General features: G+C 41.4%; 1 protein-coding gene across 1 annotated transcript in view; it reads right to left on the minus strand.

Moving 5' to 3' along the window:
• lysmd4 (LysM, putative peptidoglycan-binding, domain containing 4) overlaps positions 1–16,113 on the minus strand; it is a 74,099-nt gene extending 57,986 nt beyond the window's left edge. The window contains exon 1 of the mRNA XM_061924384.2: positions 16,081–16,113. The gene's annotated coding sequence lies outside the window, so the exon portion shown is untranslated. The remainder of the gene's footprint in view (positions 1–16,080) is intronic.
• Positions 16,114–18,286: the final 2,173 nt, after the last annotated feature.

The raw sequence follows: 18,286 nt of genomic DNA on the forward strand, positions 1-18,286 counted from the left end.
AGGACAACATATGTAGAATATGCTTTTAAAAGAAAAAAAATCTATATTTGAAGAACAATGTAGCTAGGCAGACTGTATTTTTAACAGTCGTAAAAAATGTTTTAAATGCTCTAACTATGAAAATATACATTTTTATACAAACCCCGTTTCCATATCAGTTGGGAAATTGTGTTAGATGTAAATATAAACGGAATACAATGATTTGCAAATCATTTTCAACCCATATTCAATTGAATATGCTACACAGACAACATATTTGATGTTCAAACTGATAAACATTTTTTTTGTTGCAAATAATCATTAACTTTAGAATTTGATGCCATCAACACGTGACAAAGAAGTTGGGAAAGGTGGCAATAAATACTGATAAAGTTGAGGAATGCTCATCAAACACTTATTTGGAACATCCCACAGGTGAACAGGCAAATTGGGAACAGGTGGGTGCCATGATTGGGTATAAAAGTCGATTCCATGAAATGCTCAGTCATTCACAAACAAGGATGGGGCGAGGGTCACCACTTTGTCAACAAATGCATGAGCAAATTGTTGAACAGTTTAAGAAAAACCTTTCTCAACCAGCTATTGCAAGGAATTAAGGGATTTCACCATCTACGGTCCGTAATATCATCAAAGGGTTCAGAGAATCTGAAGAAATCACTGCACGTAAGCAGCTAAGCCCGTGACCTTCGATCCCTCAGGCTGTACTGTATCAACAAGCGACATCAGTGTGTAAAGGATATCACCACATGGGCTCAGGAACACTTCAGAAACCCACTGTCAGTAACTACAGTTGGTTGCTACATCTGTAAGTGCAAGTTAAAACTCTTCGATGCAAGGTGAAAACCGCTTATCAACAACACCCAGAAACGCCGTTGGCTTCGCTGGGCCTGAGCTCATCTAAGATGGACTGATACAAAGTGGAAAAGTGTTCTGTGGTCTGATGAGTCCACATTTCAAATTGCTTTTGGAAACTGTGGACGTGGTGTCCTCCGGACCAAAGAGGAAAAGAACCATCGGGATTGTTATAGGCGCAAAGTTGAAAAGCCAGTATCTGTGATGGTATGGGGGTGTATTAGTGCCCAAGACATGGGTAACTTCTGTGAAACGCCATTAATGCTGAAAGGTACATACAGGTTTTGGAGCAACATATGTTGCCATCCAAGCAACGTTACCATGGACGCCCCTGCTTCATCAACGTGGCTTCATAGTAAAAGAGTGCGGGTACGAGACTGGCCTGCCTGTAGTCCAGACCTGTCTCCCATTGAAAATGTGTGGTGCATTATGAAGCCTAAAATACCACAACGGAGACCCCCGGACTGTTGAACAACTTAAGCTGTACATCAAGCAAGAATGGGAAAGAATTCCACCTGAGAAGCTTACAAAATGTGTCTCCTCAGTTCTCAAACGTTTACTGAGTGTTGTTAAAAGGAAAGGCCATGTAACACAGTGGTGAACATGCTCTTTCCCAACTACTTTGTCACGTGTTGCAGCCATGAAATTCTAAGTTAATTATTATTTGCAAAAAAAAAAAAAAGTTTATGAGTTTGAACATCAAATATCTTGTCTTTGTAGTGCATTCAACTGAATATGGGTTGAAAAGGATTTGCAAATCATTGTATTCCGTTTATATTTACATCCAACAAAATTTCCCAACTCATATGGAAACGGGGTTTGTAACATAAATCCCACTTGTACTACATTCAGGCCCGGAACCAATAAGATGTGATAAAGGGGAGATTAAGGTACCCTGCTCCATTCTGGATCAAACAGACTTTAGGTTTGAATAACCCGGGAACGTCCAAGCATGCCCCTGATTGGCCGATGTGAGTACTGTATACCCTAAGTTTTACAATTGTGGGGCCTCCAAAGATGTCTTGTGGTTTGCAGTTTGTTGCGTTGACCAGCACTTTTCAAAGATGCTTAATATATTGCAATATGTTGAATTTGGAGGCACCATTCAATATTTCTTTGTACGCTTCTATTAACTGTGAACGTGTTATCAAGGCTACTGACATCTTATGTTGTTAGCAAGCGGGAATAATTTGCGGTGGTTTTTATGCGAGTGGTGCGTGTCAAAAAGTCAAATCTATTTGAATGCCAAGACCGCAACTCCAGGTTCCGTCTTCCTGCCCTCTGATCTGAAGCAACTCAGCCACATGCATAACAAGCTCTGATGTTGTGAAACCTTTTTGTTATCAAGCACCAGCGTTCCGCGGCTCGGATGAACCAAGCATCACTCTCCACATGCATCAAGCCCACATTCACTCTTTAGTTCCTGGACTTCCTTGATCATGTTTTTTCTTTGCTCTGAATACGTTTCTTTATGCTTACTTGCCACATGACACGACCAGCCCACGACCCTTTTTATGTAGTTTTGATCCCTTTTTTCTTGCTGTGTAGAAGTCATGCATCTCTAATGCGTGCACTTTCAGGAGGCGCGGCATCGACAGGCTTCGTGTTCTGTCATTCTGAGAGAAGCGGAGCTGGTAATGCACAGTGCAAGAAGTGTGTATTTAAAGTGCTGTCATGAGGTGGATCTCATTATGTGTTGTTGAAAAGCTGTGCTGCACTAGGTTGCTTGTGACCATGGGATTTGAATACTGTATGATAGTTTTGTTTAGACACCGCACTGCAATGTTAAGCCTGAACCATTGTGACCTCAACCAAATAGTGGCGAGGTGGGATTAACACATTCAAAATGTGCGTGCATCCATCCATGCATTTTCTACCGCTTGTCCCTTTCGGGGTCGCGGGGGGTGCTGGATTTAAGCTGCATTCGAGCGGTAGGCGGTGTACATCCTTGACAAGTCACCACCTCATCGCAGGGGCAAATGTGTGTGCATGTGATTTATTTTACCAATCCATCCATCCATCTTCTTCCGCTTATCCGAGGTCGGGTCGAGGGGGCAGCAGCCTAAGCAGGGAAGCCCAGACTTCCCTCTCCCCAGCCACTTCGTCCAGCCCCTTCCCGAGGGATCCCGAGGCGTTCCCAGGCCAGCCGGGAAAGACAGTCTTCCCAACGTGCCCTGGGTCTTCCCCGTGGACTCCTACCGGTCGGATGTGCTCGAAACACCTCCCTAGGGAGACGTTCAGGTGGCATCCTGATGCCCGAACCACCTCATCTGGCTCCTCTCGATGTGGAGGAGCAGCGGTTTTACTTTGAGTTCCTCCCGGATGACAGAGCTTCCCACCCTATCTCTAAGGGAGAGCCCCGCCACCCGGCGGAGGAAACTAATTTCGGCCGCTTGTACCCGTGATCTTGTCCTTTCGGTCATAACCCAAAGCTCATGACCATAGGTGAGGATGGGAACGTAGATCGACCAGTAAATTGAGAGCTTTGCCTTCCGGCTCAGCTCCTTCTTCACCACAACGGATCGATACGACGTCCGCATTACTGAAGACGCCGCACCGATCCGCCTGTCGATCTCACGATCCACTCTTCCCTCACTTGTGAACAAGACTCCGAGGTACTTGAACTCTTCCATTAACATTATTATTGTTATTTACTTTTTATTTCTAAACAATATTTTTTAATCAGAATCAGAAATACTTTTATAATACCCGAGGGGAAATTAATATTTTCAGCACAATCCCATTCAAGAGCAGACAAACATTGAACAGGATCGCTGAAGGGGCGGGCAACTTCCGGAAGCCCTTACAAAAAAGCTGGGGACGGCGTGGCGAAGTTGGTAGAGTGGCCGTGCCAGCAATCGGAGGGTTGTTGGTTACTGGGGTTCAATCCCCACCTTCTACCATCCTAGTCACGTCCGTTGTGTCCTTGGGCAAGACACTTCACCCTTGCTCCTGATGGCTGCTGGTTAGCGCCTTGCATGGCAGCTCCTGCCATCAGTGTGTGAATGTGTGTGTGAATGGGTGAATGTGGAAATACTGTCAAAGCACTTTGAGTACCTTGAAGGTAGAAAAGCACTATACAAGTATAACCCATTTACCATTTAAACAGGTAAACGCTGGGAGGGGATGAGAAAAAAAAATCAGTCTAAGCCAGGGGTAGGGAACCTACGGCTCGCGAGCCACATGTGGCTCTTTTGATGACTGCATCTGGTTCTCAGATAAATCTTAGCTGACATTGCTTAACACGATAAGTAATGAATAATTCTGCTCATAATCACAGTGTTAAAAATAACGTTCAAAATATAAAACATTCTTATGCATTTTAATCCATCCATCTGTTTTCTACCGCACCTGTTCAAGGTTGCGGGTGGCTCAGCCAATCCCAGCGGTCTTTCGGGGTACAGGAGGGTCGCATTAATGGTAAGAAGTATTTGATTTATTATTGGTTAGCTTCAGAATACCAATGTTATTAAAAAGAATAAGAGACTTATTATACTCTAAAAATGTTGGTCTTACTTAAAAATGCACGCATTTAGTTGTATTCAGTGTTAAAAAAATACATTTTACAATATTTGGCGTTCATGGCTCTCTCAGCCAAAAAGGTTCCCGACCCCTGGTCTAAGCTGAGGCCAAGGGAGAAAAAAACCTCATAGCCATAGCACACATAAACCTGTGTGTAAGAGGAAAACATCAAAGAACACAAAGGACATTAAAGACATTAAAAGAGCAGAGCTGATGCAACCAGCCACTTTTACACACAGCCACAAAAGTAAAACAACAACAAAAAACATACACTGTGGTGGCTTTTGCGGTGTTCCACGCCATCGTCTGCTGTGGCGGGGGGGGGCATGGCCAGAGACAGGAGCAGACCCAACAAAGCAACCAAGAAAGCCGACTCCGCCCTCGGCCGCCCACCAACTCTCGGCCAGTGTCCAGTCTGCATGGATGAGCGAGGATAGGTGTCCGATACCAGCTTATTCAGTCAAGACTCCGCAGCCCTGTCTCTTCATCCGCATCTCCTCCAGTCTCTCCAAACGGACTCTGGTGTGGCAGAGACCCAGCAGCTGGTCTCCATGGCCAAAAGGCTCCCGGGAGGCAGATCCAGAAGTTCACAAAAAAGCACCGCAGAAGTCACGAAAGTGCCACCCCTTGTCACACAGTCCCAAAGGGTCCCGAAAACCAAAAGGCAAAAAAAAAAACCCACATGAAAATAAAAGAGAAACATCAGGAACACAAAAGGATGACACAAGAACACAGAGCTCCTGCCAACAGCAGCCACTACAGAGGCGCCATCGTGGGAAAAAAAATAAAAAAATCCACTAAAATGGGCAAAATACATAGCTCTCATTGACTTTCTCATTGAGTTTCAACCATACATGCCGTGTTATTTAGATGTTTTATCAATGGTTTATGATCATTATTATTTATGCAATAAAAAGAATAGCTTACCTACTAGTAAAAGGGAACAAGGATATAAAAATGAACAAGGGGTGGATTTAAAAAATCAGGGATTATCGCCACAATTTCCACCACTTTCACTCTTCTCATTGCAATTAATAAGACACGGGGCGTCACTGACTCCCTTAGTGAAATTTATTTTTTGTTGATTTTTTTAACGGAGGCACTTAAATCTATATCTGCGGCATAGCAAAAAGTAGACTTTCAAATTGTTAGTATTGTGCATGCCTATATTATCGGCCAATAAATGCGTTAAAATGTAATATCGGAAATGATCGGTATCGTTTTTTTTATTATCAGTATCGGTTTTTGTATTTATTTTTTTATTTTTTTATTAAATCAACATAAAAAACACAAGATACACTTACAATTAGTGCACCAACCCAAAAAACCTTCCTCCCCCGTTCACACTCATTCACACAAAAGGGTTGTTTCTTTCTGTTATTAATATTCTGGTTCCTACATTATATATCAATATATATCAATACAGTCTGCAAGGGATACAGTCCGTAAGCACACATGATTGTTGGTCCACTAATAGTACTAACCTTTAACAGTTAATTTTACTAATTTTCATTAATTACTAGTTTCAATGTAACTGTTTTTATATTGTATTACTTTCTTTTTTATTCAAGAAAATCTTTTTAATTTATTTATCTTATTTTATTTTATTAATTTTTTTTTAAAAGTACCTTATCTTCACCATACGTGGTTGTCCAAATTAGGCATAATAATGTGTTAATTCCACGACTGTATATATCGGTTGATATCAGTATCGGTTGATATCGGTATCGGTAATTAAAGAGTTGGACAATATCGGAATATCGGATATCGGCAAAAAGCCATTATCGGACATCCCTAATTGTGAGTTTATGTAAATAAAGTAGTAGCTGCTCAGCACGTCGTTCAGGTTTCTGCATGGATCTGTACGGTATCAAAGTACTGCATTCTTAAATAATTTATTTTTAAATGATCTTGAAATAAGGATTACAAAAAAACAACAACCTGGTAACAGTAGCGGCATGCACGAACATACCTGTTTTAAAACAGGTTGACCGGAAGTGATGTGGTCTTCGCACTCGAGTGAACCTCTCAGGTCTCCCGTAGCTGGTCGGCTAGTGACAGCGCTCAAATTATACAGACACATGCTCGTCAGTCCCTCAAAGGTGTGTACCAAATTTGGTGGTGATTAGACTAAACACCCTAAAGTTACAGTGATTGTAGAGCTGTGTGAGAAATTTCAAGCCGATCCGATTTTTGGGTTCAGCTTTGGGGTTTAGTAATATCAGCGTAATTATGTGATGTATTTGTCAGAAAAATAACAGCACGACCAACACAGCAGGGGTGCATGCTTTGACAAATGTTCACTCTTTTGCGTGCTGCACTTCAAGAGTAAATAAGCTTACACAAACAAATATGTGGAACAACTGAGGACATTCTACAAACCCTGTTTCTATATGAGTTGGTAAATTGTGTTAGATGTAAATATAAACGGAATACAATGATTTGCAAATCCTTTTCAACCCATATTCAATTGAATGCACTACAAAAACAAGATATTTGATGTTCAAACTCATAAACTTTTTTTTTTTTTGCAAATAATAATTAACTTAGAATTTCATGGCTGCAACACGTGCCAAAGTTGTTGGGAAAGGGCATGTTCACCACTGTGTTACATGGCCTTTCCTTTTAACAACACTCAGTAAACGTTTGGGAACTGAGGAGACACATTTTTTAAGCTTCTCAGGTGGAATTCTTTCCCATTCTTGCTTGATGTACAGCTTAAGTTGTTCAACAGTCCGGGGTCTCCGTTGTGGTATTTTAGGCTTCATAATGCGCCACACATTTTCAATGGGAGACAGGTCTGGACTACAGGCAGGCCAGTCTAGTACCCGCACTCTTTTACTATGAAGCCACGTTGATGTAACACGTGGCTTGGCATTGTCTTGCTGAAATAAGCAGGGGCGTCCATGGTAACGTTGCTTGGACGGCAACATATGTTGCTCCAAAACCTGTATGTACCTTTCAGCATTAATGGCGCCTTCACAGATGTGTAAGTTACCCATGTCTTCGGCACTAATACACCCTAATACCATCACAGATGCTGGCTTTTCAACTTTGCGCCTATAACAATCCGAATGGTTCTTTTCCTCTTTGGTCCGGAGGACACGACGTCCAGTTTCCAAAAACAATTTGAAATGTGGACTCGTCAGACCACAGAACACTTTTCCACTTTGCATCAGTCCATCTTAGATGAGCTCAGGCCCAGCGTAGCCGACGGCGTTTCTGGGTGTTGTTGATAAACGGTTTTCGCCTTGCATAGGAGAGTTTTAACTTGCACTTACAGATGTAGCGACCAACTGTAGTTACTACAGTGGGTTTCTGAAGTGTTCCTGAGCCCATGTGGTGATATCCTTTACACACTGTTGTCGCTTGTTGATGCAGTACAGCCTGAGGGATCGAAGGTCACGGGCTTAGCTGCTTACGTGCAGTGATTTCTCCAGATTCTCTGAACCCTTTGATGATATTACGGACCGCAGATGGTGAAATCCCTAAATTCCTTGCAATAGCTGGTTGAGAAAGGTTTTTCTTAAACTGTTCAACAATTTGCTCAGGCCTTTGTTGACAAAGTGGTGACCCTCGCCCCATCCTTGTTTGTGAATGACTGAGCATTTCATGGAATCTACTTTTATACCCAATCATGGCACCCACCTGCTCCCAATTTGCCTGTTCACCTGTGGGATGTTCCAAATAAGTGTTTGATGAGCATTCCTCAACTTTATCAGTATTTATTGCCACCTTTCCCAACTTCTTTGTCACGTGTTGCTGGCATCAAATTCTAAAGTTAATGATTATTTGCAAAAAAAAAAAAGTTTATCAGTTTGAACATCAAATATGTTGTCTTTGTAGCATATTCAACTGAATATGGGATGAAATTGATTTGCAAATCATTGTATTCCATTTATATTTACATCTAACACAATTTCCCAACTCATATGTTGGGTTTTCTGACATTTCATGAAAGCCTATAATAGATAATAATGATACTATACTTAACTGTACTTTGTTTTGGGTGGGGTGATCTGACATTGAAACCGGATATTGGTACGAAGTCAGCAATTATATCAATTTGCATCTAAAATCTGATTTAAGCGCTTATAAATTTATGAATGACTGAATGAAATATATTTTTATAGCGCTTTTTAAAAATTCTCTCAAAGTGCTTTACAACCCATACGTTCAAGCTTGGTGGTGGTAAGCTACATTGACTGTATACCGGTATGGGTGAGTGTCTTGTCCAATGGCAGTGGCTAAGACGACTGAGGCTGGAATCCAACCAGGAACCCTCAAGTTTCTGGACGGCCGCTCCAAGCTCTGAGACACTTGGCCACGTAGTCATGCGTTAACATCTAAATGCCCTCCAAGAAGCACAAAAGTTTTTTTTTGTATTTTAGTGAAGTCATTTTACAAAAGGTAAACATGGAAGGGTGGTGCCAGTGGTTGTCAAACTTTATTCACCAAGTACCACCTCAGAAAACACTTGGCTCTCCAAGTACTTACCATAATGACCAACATGAAAATACAGTAGCATATAAGGTCTAAGTATTCATTAAATGAAGGTGGAAGTTATATTATATTAATTAAAGTATATGTAATATTTTTGCTACTGTAACATTATACACAGTTTGAACAATAACACTGTGTTTGAATATAGAAAAATAAAACACTTTTAATCAAGTGATTCTTTGGTGTGGAGCCGGCGTATTACTAGTGGTACACATACCAAAGTTTGAGAATCACTGCTATAGGCTGCTATGAGCTCGGCAGCTGCACACTAGCTAGACATATTACAAGACATACAAGTGTCCTTAATTGAAAAAACAAAATATTTGCAGTCTAAAACAGCACATTTGTCAATATAAACAAGTATCAAATAATTATAGTTACATATTACTTACAGATACAAAGTCTCCAAGGCAGACGCGCAGTAGAAAGTATCCAGGAACATACGTGTCCGCATTATTCAACTGACTGCGTCATTAGCTCGACTTACTGAAGTAATATGACCACAAGGTTTTGCCAATAAAAACAAATAATACAGCATAAGTAATTTCCAGATGGTTAATAATAAATAGGTTGATGTTTTTCATACCTGCAATTGTTCTCTGTTTGACTCATTCCATCTTAACATTGCAACACATGCCAATACGGCCGGGTTAGCTTACTAAAGTGCAATTTTAAATTTTGCGCCGAAATATCCTGCTGAAAACGTCTCGGTATGATGACGCCGGCACGTGACGTCACGGATTGTAGAGGACATTTTGGGACAGCATGGTGGCCAGCTGTTAAGTCGTCTGTTTTCATCGCAAAATTCCACAGTATTCTGGACATCTGTGTTGGTGAATCTTTTGCAATTTGGTCAATGAACAATGGAGACAGCAAAGAAGAAAGCTGTAGGTGGGAAGTGGTGTATTGCGGCCGACTGCAGCAACACAAACAAACACAGCCGGTGTTTCATTGTTTACATTCCCGGAAGATGACAGTCAAGCTTTACCTTTGGCCTGTGGAGAACTGGGACAACAGAGACTCTTACCAGGAGGACTTTGAGTTGGATGCGCAGACACGGTACCGTGAGTACGCATGCAGCTGCGGCTTCCAAACATTTGATCGCTTGCCCGTACGTGCGTGCCGCTATGTGCATGCCACGTACGTAACTTTGGGGACTTTGGGGAAATATATGTGCTGTATGAACTTTGGGGAGGTGAACAGTACTTTGGGCTGTGGGATTGAGTGTGTTGTGCAGGTGTTTGAGTTGTATTGGCGGGTTATATGGACGGGAGGGGGGAGGTGTTTGTTATGTGGGATTAATTTGTGGCATATTAAATATAAGCCTGGTTGTGTTGTGGCTAATAGAGTATATGTATGTTTTGTGTTTATTTACTGTTTTAGTCATTCCCAGCTGAATATCAGGTCCCATCCGCCACCTCTCACAGCATCTTCCCTATCTGAATGGCTCCCACTGCCCTCTAGTCCTTCACTCTCACTTTCCTCATCCACAAATCTTTCATCCTCGCTCAAATTAATGGGGAAATCGTCGCTTTCTCGGTCCGAATCGCTCTCGCTGCTGGTGGCCATGATTGTAAACAATGTGCAGATGTGAGGAGCTCCACAACCTGTGACGTCACGCGCATATCGTCTGCTACTTCCGGTACAGGCAAGGCTTTTTTTATCAGCGACCAAAAGTTGCGAACTTTATCGTCAATGTTCTCTACTAAATCCTTTCAGCAAAAATATGGCAATATCGCGAAATGATCAAGTATGACACATAGAATGGACCTGCTATCCCCGTTTAAATAAGAAAATCGCATTTCAGTAGGCCTTTAAAATCCTTTCATTTTCTAAAAAATCGTCAGTGCGCCTTATAACCCGGTGCGTCCAATTACGGCATAATTCTGGTTGTGCTTACTGACTTCGAAGCAATTTTATTTGGTACATGGTGTAATAATAGGTGTGACCAGTAGTTGGCAGTCATACATAAGAGATACGTGCAAACTGCGAGATTACGCCAGTAAACACCAAAACTTTAAATGTTCCACTGAGAATATAGAACATTACACACGGCGCTCAAAAATCTGTCAAAATGTTTTTAGTACGACTTCGGTGAGCAATGAAGCCGCACCGCTCGGTGGATTGTCGGCGCATTAAACATACGAGTATTATTATGGTGTGTGTATAAGGACCGCAAAATGGAACCTATTAGCAGACATATAATATCTGGTGTTTTGTTCCGCAATATTATGCAAAACCAACTTTTCTTACCGTCTGGTACTTGCTGATGTGTATTTGGGATCTGCATAAGTCCTATAAATGTGTGTGCGTCCGCCATTGCAGTAACTGACGAGACGGTAGTCATAAGCTTCTTCCTTTTTCTTTATCTTCTTGTTATGGAACATTCATCCTCCGCTGTTGCCATTTCTAATATAAAGTAGCGTAAAGTTCTTACTTATAGCTGTCAGTAGAATAGCTATCAATGCGCTAAAAACTGTAGTGGGTTTACATAATTCACCCACAGAACTTTAGTTATTAGAGAGTTCCAGTCAGACGGTTTATCACAGGACACATTTCCGGCGTTGTTGTTGCATTATTGAGCCACGATTGAGAAGATGCTGCTCCGTTATTGATTTAAGTAAAGTCTGAATGTCATTTAAACAGTTAGCTCCATCTTTTGACACTTCTTCCACTCCCGTCCTTGCACGCTACACCGCTACAACAAAGATGACATGGAGAAGAGGCTGCCGAAGGTGTGTCACGTAAATAAGTCCTGCCACAAAACGGCGCATCCTGAAGCGACTGTCAGAAAGCTACTTGAAGATGATCTGTAAAACATAATCTTTGCAACGTTTTGACCAAAGAACCACCATCACATGTTACGTAGACCACAAAATAGTGTTTTAAATTTAGAAAAAAATCATAATATAACCCCTTTAATGCACTTTATAATCCGGTGCGCCTTTTGTATGAACATAGACCTGAATAGACCCGCTCATTGGCAGTGCGCCTTTTAATCCGGTGCGTCCCATGGTCCGAAAAATACAGTATTACATTACTTATATTCTGGTGTTTTGGAAGGTGCTTCTAAATACAATTTACTGTAGTTTTTAATCAATATTATAGCCACAGTGAGTAAGGAAAATGATAAGACCCCTTAAGATGTTTCACTCTTTGTTTCATTGCAGCCATTTGCTAAAATCAAAAAAGTTCCTTTTATTTCTCATTAATGTACACTCAGCACCCCATATTGACGGATAAAAAACAGAAATGTTGACATTTTTGCAAATCGCATGTAATTAAGTATTCCGTCCCTTTGCTCGATACTTTGTTTATGCAACTTTAGGAGCAATTACAGCCTCAAGTATTTTTGAATACGCTTGACACACCTCTTTTCGGGCAGTTTTGGCCATTCCTCTTTGCAGCACCTCTCAATCTCCATCAGGTTGGATGGGATTTGTTGGTTTCATCCAGGATGTCTCTGTACATTGCTGCATTCATCTTGGTCTAGTCAGGGAGGTGACGAAGAACCTGATGGTCACTCTGTCAGAGCTACAGCATTCCTCTGTGGAGATAGAACCTTCCAGAAAGACAACCATCTGTGCAGCAATCCACCAATCAGCCCTGTATGGTTCGTTTCTTAGTAAAACATTTGCCAAAATCTACCTGAAATACTCTCAGACTTTTTATAAATGGTTGATTGATATAGGCCACATTTGTAGGCTAAATGAACCTCTTCAACATAATACTCTCAGACCATGAGAAACAGAACTGTCTGGTCTGATGAAACAAATATTGAAGTCTTTGGCGTAAATGCCAGGCGTGATGTTTGGAGGAAACCAGGCACTGCTCATCACCAGGCCAATACCATGGTGGTGGCAGCATCATGCTGTGGGGATGTTTTTCAGCGGCAGGAACTAGGTACGACAACTAAAATCATACAGTGTCGTTTTTCCGTACCTTTGTTGCTCTTGACTTGCAGAATTAACATCAACTCAAACACTTGGCAAGGAAACAAGCACTCAAGCAGCACTAATAGCGGACTCAGTCCAACTGCCTCTCGTTAATGTTGCAATTTTCAATGCCAAGAAAGCAAGTATGCTCGATGGAAGTTGCCCGAACGTAAAATGAGGCTCCACTTTTTCCAAAATGTGCTAGCTTGATGCTAATTTACATTGGCTTTGCCACATACATACTACTGATTAGTAGTATGTATGATTTGTCAGGGGTCAACGGTCGTGCTGTGGGAGCGCATTGTGTACACGTCCTGTTGGCCGTGGTTTGATGACCTCCTGGTGCAGATGGCTCCGGTGATAGTGTTTACTCACATATCCCTTCTGTACTCAGTCATGCATTCATTTGTTCGCGTGTGTGTGCATGATAATGGGGTATTGTCTTTAAGTCTGTAAAGCACTTTGCGTTGCATTTCTTTTATATATGAAAACCATTTTATAAATTGAGTTGATTAGCAATTTTACATGCCGATTAAACACCTCCAAATTTGGTAATGAAAACTACAACTAAGATGTACGTTGCAAATAAACGGCTGGTGTGTAAAAAAAATACAATACTTACAGTTTAAGGACTTTTTACAGCGCATCATAAGACTAGACTGGCTCCTGCAACTCAATGGCAAAGGCTACTTCCTAGCTAGGCAACACACGGATGATGTTCGAAACCGGTTCTCCCGGTTGTTCGATAAGAAAAGAACCGATTCCATGGACTCGAATCCCTTTTTGAGAACCAGTTCCTGTTATTGAGGCCACTATAGCAAAGAAAAAGAGTTGGTTCTTTATTCGAATCCCTGGGAACGAATCCCACACAGGAAATGACGTAGCTCAGTCATTAGGCGGCAGATACAGAAAGCAGCAAAAATAATGGACCGGAAAAAACGCCTCAAGGCATGGCTTCATTTTACAAAAAAATACGACGAGGAAACGGCAATATGCAATTATTGCCAGGCTTCGCTCTCATGTAAGGGGGGAAGTACAACAAGCATGTTGAAACATGTTCAGGCCGTACATAACCTGAACAATCGAGAACCGTGTCGTGTCTTCGACACGTGGAGAAGCAGCGACAGAGATGACGAAGCAAGCCCTCCAGTGATAGTGGCGGTGAGTAACTAACGTTAACTGTTGCCGGTTAATTTCCATATTTGCTCACTTGTAGCCTTTAGGCTAAAATAACGTTACCTCTTATGTCAACCAGGACTGCAGTAATGTTAGCTAGACTAACGTTACCTAAGCATAGTCAGTGGCGGTAACGTTAACGTTAGCCTTTTTGTATTTGTCTGATAACGTTAACGGTATCTTGTAGCCTACACCACTCCAGAGTTTGCAGGTCTGTCTAATACTCTAGTGCATTTTTTCTTTCTTTTGTTTATTTCGTACATGAACACACTTACAGTGTAACACATCGCAGTTTCATATCATTTCAATTTACATCATGTCCGAAAAGGAGTCGGAAGAAGCAAAGCTTATTTACTCCTACCCCTTTCCCACTTCAGAGCGTTTACAAATATATGCATCATTTACTGACCTTTTTATAATAAAATAACATCTGTGAATTAGTATATACAACAGTTTTGTAATATGTAATTAATTAATTCAGTCATTATTAATATACTGAGATGAAGAATATCTTATTTTCAATAAGGTTGAAGGTATTTCTCATAATTCTTCTTCTTTGTACAAAGTACAAGTACAACCCATTTGTACTTTGTAAGCACTATTCATTTGAATAACCTCTTAAAGTTTATCATATCAGTACAATGTTTAACTTCATTACTTAATCCATTCCATCATTTAATTCCACATACTAATGCTAAAGACTTAATAACAGACACCCTAGTCTTCACATTCAGCTAATTTCCCCCCTAATTCTATGCTGTGTCTGTCCCTCATTTTCCCTCCAGGACAAGGACGTGCAGTCATTCCTGGAGGAGGCCACACTAATGGACCCCAGAAGGTTTAGATACAGACTGGAAGGGGATGTCGTCAAACCTATCTGTGTGTCCAAGCTAGTTCCACGCCAAGTGAACGTGTTTTTTCTACCGTTGGCGACACGATTAGCGAAGAGCGGGTCAGACTTGATCCTGAAAAAGCAGACATGCTAATTTTTTGGAAGAAGAATTGTTGGTTGACGACTGTGGCGTTCTTAGTGTCATAGAGTGTGTAGTTAGTATGTTCCAATAGCAGCAGAAGTGCACTTTTTGGAGAGCTGTATTATTTTCAGTTTTGTGCCCAAGGGACTGATTTTATTTAACACTATATTATTATTTATACACCCATAGTGATCACAGGGACAGATTGTTTTTGTGTTACTGTATATATTTGTTTTTCTGAAAAATCCCACTTAATATACTTTGGGTAACAACAGTCAATATTTATTTTTTTTATTTTATTTTTTTAGGGAGGTAACAACAGTCAATATTTATTTATTTATATTTTTTTCTTATAAAATAAAAGTGAGCTTTTGTTAAACCAAATATTGTGTGTTTTTTTCCATATACAACAACCTATCTGGATTCGATAAGAGAATCGATAAGGAATCGGTTCGATAAGAGGATTCGATAATGGGCTCAAACTCGATAATTTCTTTTCAAACATCATCCCTACGGCGTAGCCCCCTATTCAATACTGCCGAGACTAGTCAGGATCGAGAGAACAATGAATGCAGCAATGAACAGAGACATCCTGGTTGAAAACCAACACTTCTCATTCAACCTGATGGAGCTCGAGAGGTGCTGCAAAGAGGAACGGGCCAAAATACTTGAGGCTGTAATTCCTCCCAAAGATGCATTACAAAGTATTGAGCAAAGTGTCTGAATACTTATGTACATGTTATTTTTTTTTGGTTTTTTTTAATAAATTCACAAAAAATTCTACATTTCTGTATTTTTCTGTCAAGGTAGGGTGTAAACTTTTTATTTTATTTTAGCAAAAGGCTGCACTGAGACAAAGAATTAACAATGCAAAGGGGTCTGAATACTTTCTGTACCCACTGTACTTGAAAGCAGAGTCTAGGACTAAGTTCTCTGCACAGACAAAACAAGTTTGTGGTTTTCAAACTCAATCAATGCACAAGTTTTCTACTGCATGTCTAGAGGGAAATCCCAGACAAAACCTAGTTATAACAGTCATTTTTCTTACAAATTAATTTCATGCGGCACAATGAAGAATACTACTGTATTAACCCACCGTGTAAAATGTCACGACCTACCTCCTCTGTCCGCATATATACGGCCATCCTCTGGGGGGAAAAAAAGCACAATTAGGCCCAAAAAACGGAAATGATCAACATGAGGAGACAATACCTCTGTTTCCTACTGTGCTCTCCCCTTTGCTACTTCGGAGAGGGAAATAAAAGAAGACAGGCAAAACTAAGAGTCAAATCAAAGGTTAATTGGAGCCAGGAAAATGTCAACCAATTTTACCCATCACCCATGAGGGAAAGTGCCCTTGGTGGAAAAAAAGATGGTGAAATATCCGCACTGTAAATTATGTTGCCATCCATAATGGCTTCATGAAGAGAGCGATGATGACATCTTTGTAGCATCCCCTCAAAGCCTTTAGGTGTGCACAAGGGTAGTGTGTGCGCGTTGGATACATTTCAATGTGAGTATTGTGGTAAAGATGCTTCGGGGAGCCGACAGGTGTTGGCACCAGTCTTTGACACCTCTCTGACTGTGTCTCCTAGGTCTACAATGTCATCCCAGGTGATCTCCGCAATGATTGGTCAAAAGGCACACACGTGACTTCAGAGCGCCATGATTGCTACCAACTTCGACGCTGGCTCTATGCTTTACTGCACTTCCTTACAAGACATGTCTTTTATTTGAAGAGTTTTTCGTCGCGTAAACGTGCTGTGTTGTGTGATGCTTAGGGGCTAACTAATTCGACGGACTAACAAAGGACTCATTTACCTTTGTCCTCTGAAGACCTATTTTGACGATTTGTAAAGACACGATTTCGGACGAATATTAGACCAGAAGCCGCACAAGGCTGCAGAATGGAGAACTGAACAGAGCTGACACAGTTCTCAGTACACGAGTGGCTCGCAAACACAGACGTTGACTTCAGTTCTGGATGGTCATCTAATCTTGCCAAGAAAAAATTGTAGCTGGCAGGAGCTTAAAAGCCGGCTCGTCTTGGGACTGGAAGTAAAAACTTCTTTGGAATCCCTTTTAAAATATTAGTTATACATTCATTTGTAAGTCTGCCAAATCTCTTTTAAATTGATTGATTCACACACCGATTTTTTTTTTAGACTGGCCGAGTGCCTATTCGTTTGTTTTGTGATTCATAAGTCGAGTTTTTGGCCCAAAGCTGATGAGGATTTCAGCAAAATGAGGATATTACGTTTATTTTTGGTCTTTTTGTATTGTTTTGACATGCACGTATTAGAGAGCCAGCTGGTAACTTAAAGGCCTACTGAAATGCGATTTTCTTATTTAAACGGGGATAGCAGGTCCATTCTATACTTGATCATTTCGTGATATTGCCATATGTTTGCTGAAAGGATTTAGTAGAGAACATCGACGATAAACTTCGTAACTTTTGGTCGCTGATAAAAAAGCCCTGCCTGTACCGGAAGTAGCAGACGAGTAGCGTGACGTCACAGGTTGTGGAGCTCCTCACATCTGCACATTGTTTACAATCATGGCCACCAGCTGCGAGAGCGATTCGGACCGAGAAAGCGACGATTTCCCCATTAATTTGAGCGAGGATGAAAGTTTCATGGATGAGGAAAGTGAGAGTGAAGGACTAGAGGGCAGTGGGAGCGATTCAGATAGGGAAGATGCTGTGAGAGGCGGGTGGGACCTGATATTCAGCTGGGAATGACTAAAACAGTAAATAAACACAAGACATATATATACTCTATTAGCCACAACACAACCAGGCTTATATTTAATATGCCACAAATTAATCCCGCATAACAAACACCTCCCCCCTCCCGTCCATATAACCCGCCAATACAACTCAAACACCTGCACAACACACTCAATCCCACAGCCCAAAGTACCGTTCACCTCCCCAAAGTTCACACAGCACATATATTTCCCCAAAGTCCCCAAAGTTACGTACGTGACATGCACATAGCGGCACGCACGAACGGGCAAGCGATCAAATGTTTGGAAGCCGCAGCTGCATGCGTACTCACAGAACCGTGTCTGCGTATCCAACTCAAAGTCCTCCTGGTAAGAGTCTCTGTTGTCCCAGTTCTCTACAGGCCAATGGTAAAGCTTGACTGTCATCTTCCGGGAATGTAAACAATGAAACACCGGCTGTGTTATCCGGCACAACAGTCAGGGAGTGCATTCTACGGCGGGGGTGCGTTATCCGGCACAACACCTGCCGCAATACACCGCTTCCCACCTACAGCTTTCTTCTTTGCTGTCTCCATTGTTCAATGAACACATTGCAAA

The sequence above is a fragment of the Nerophis lumbriciformis genome, linkage group LG29, assembly GCF_033978685.3.
Source record: "Nerophis lumbriciformis linkage group LG29, RoL_Nlum_v2.1, whole genome shotgun sequence".
NCBI classification, from domain to species: Eukaryota; Metazoa; Chordata; class Actinopteri; order Syngnathiformes; family Syngnathidae; genus Nerophis; species Nerophis lumbriciformis.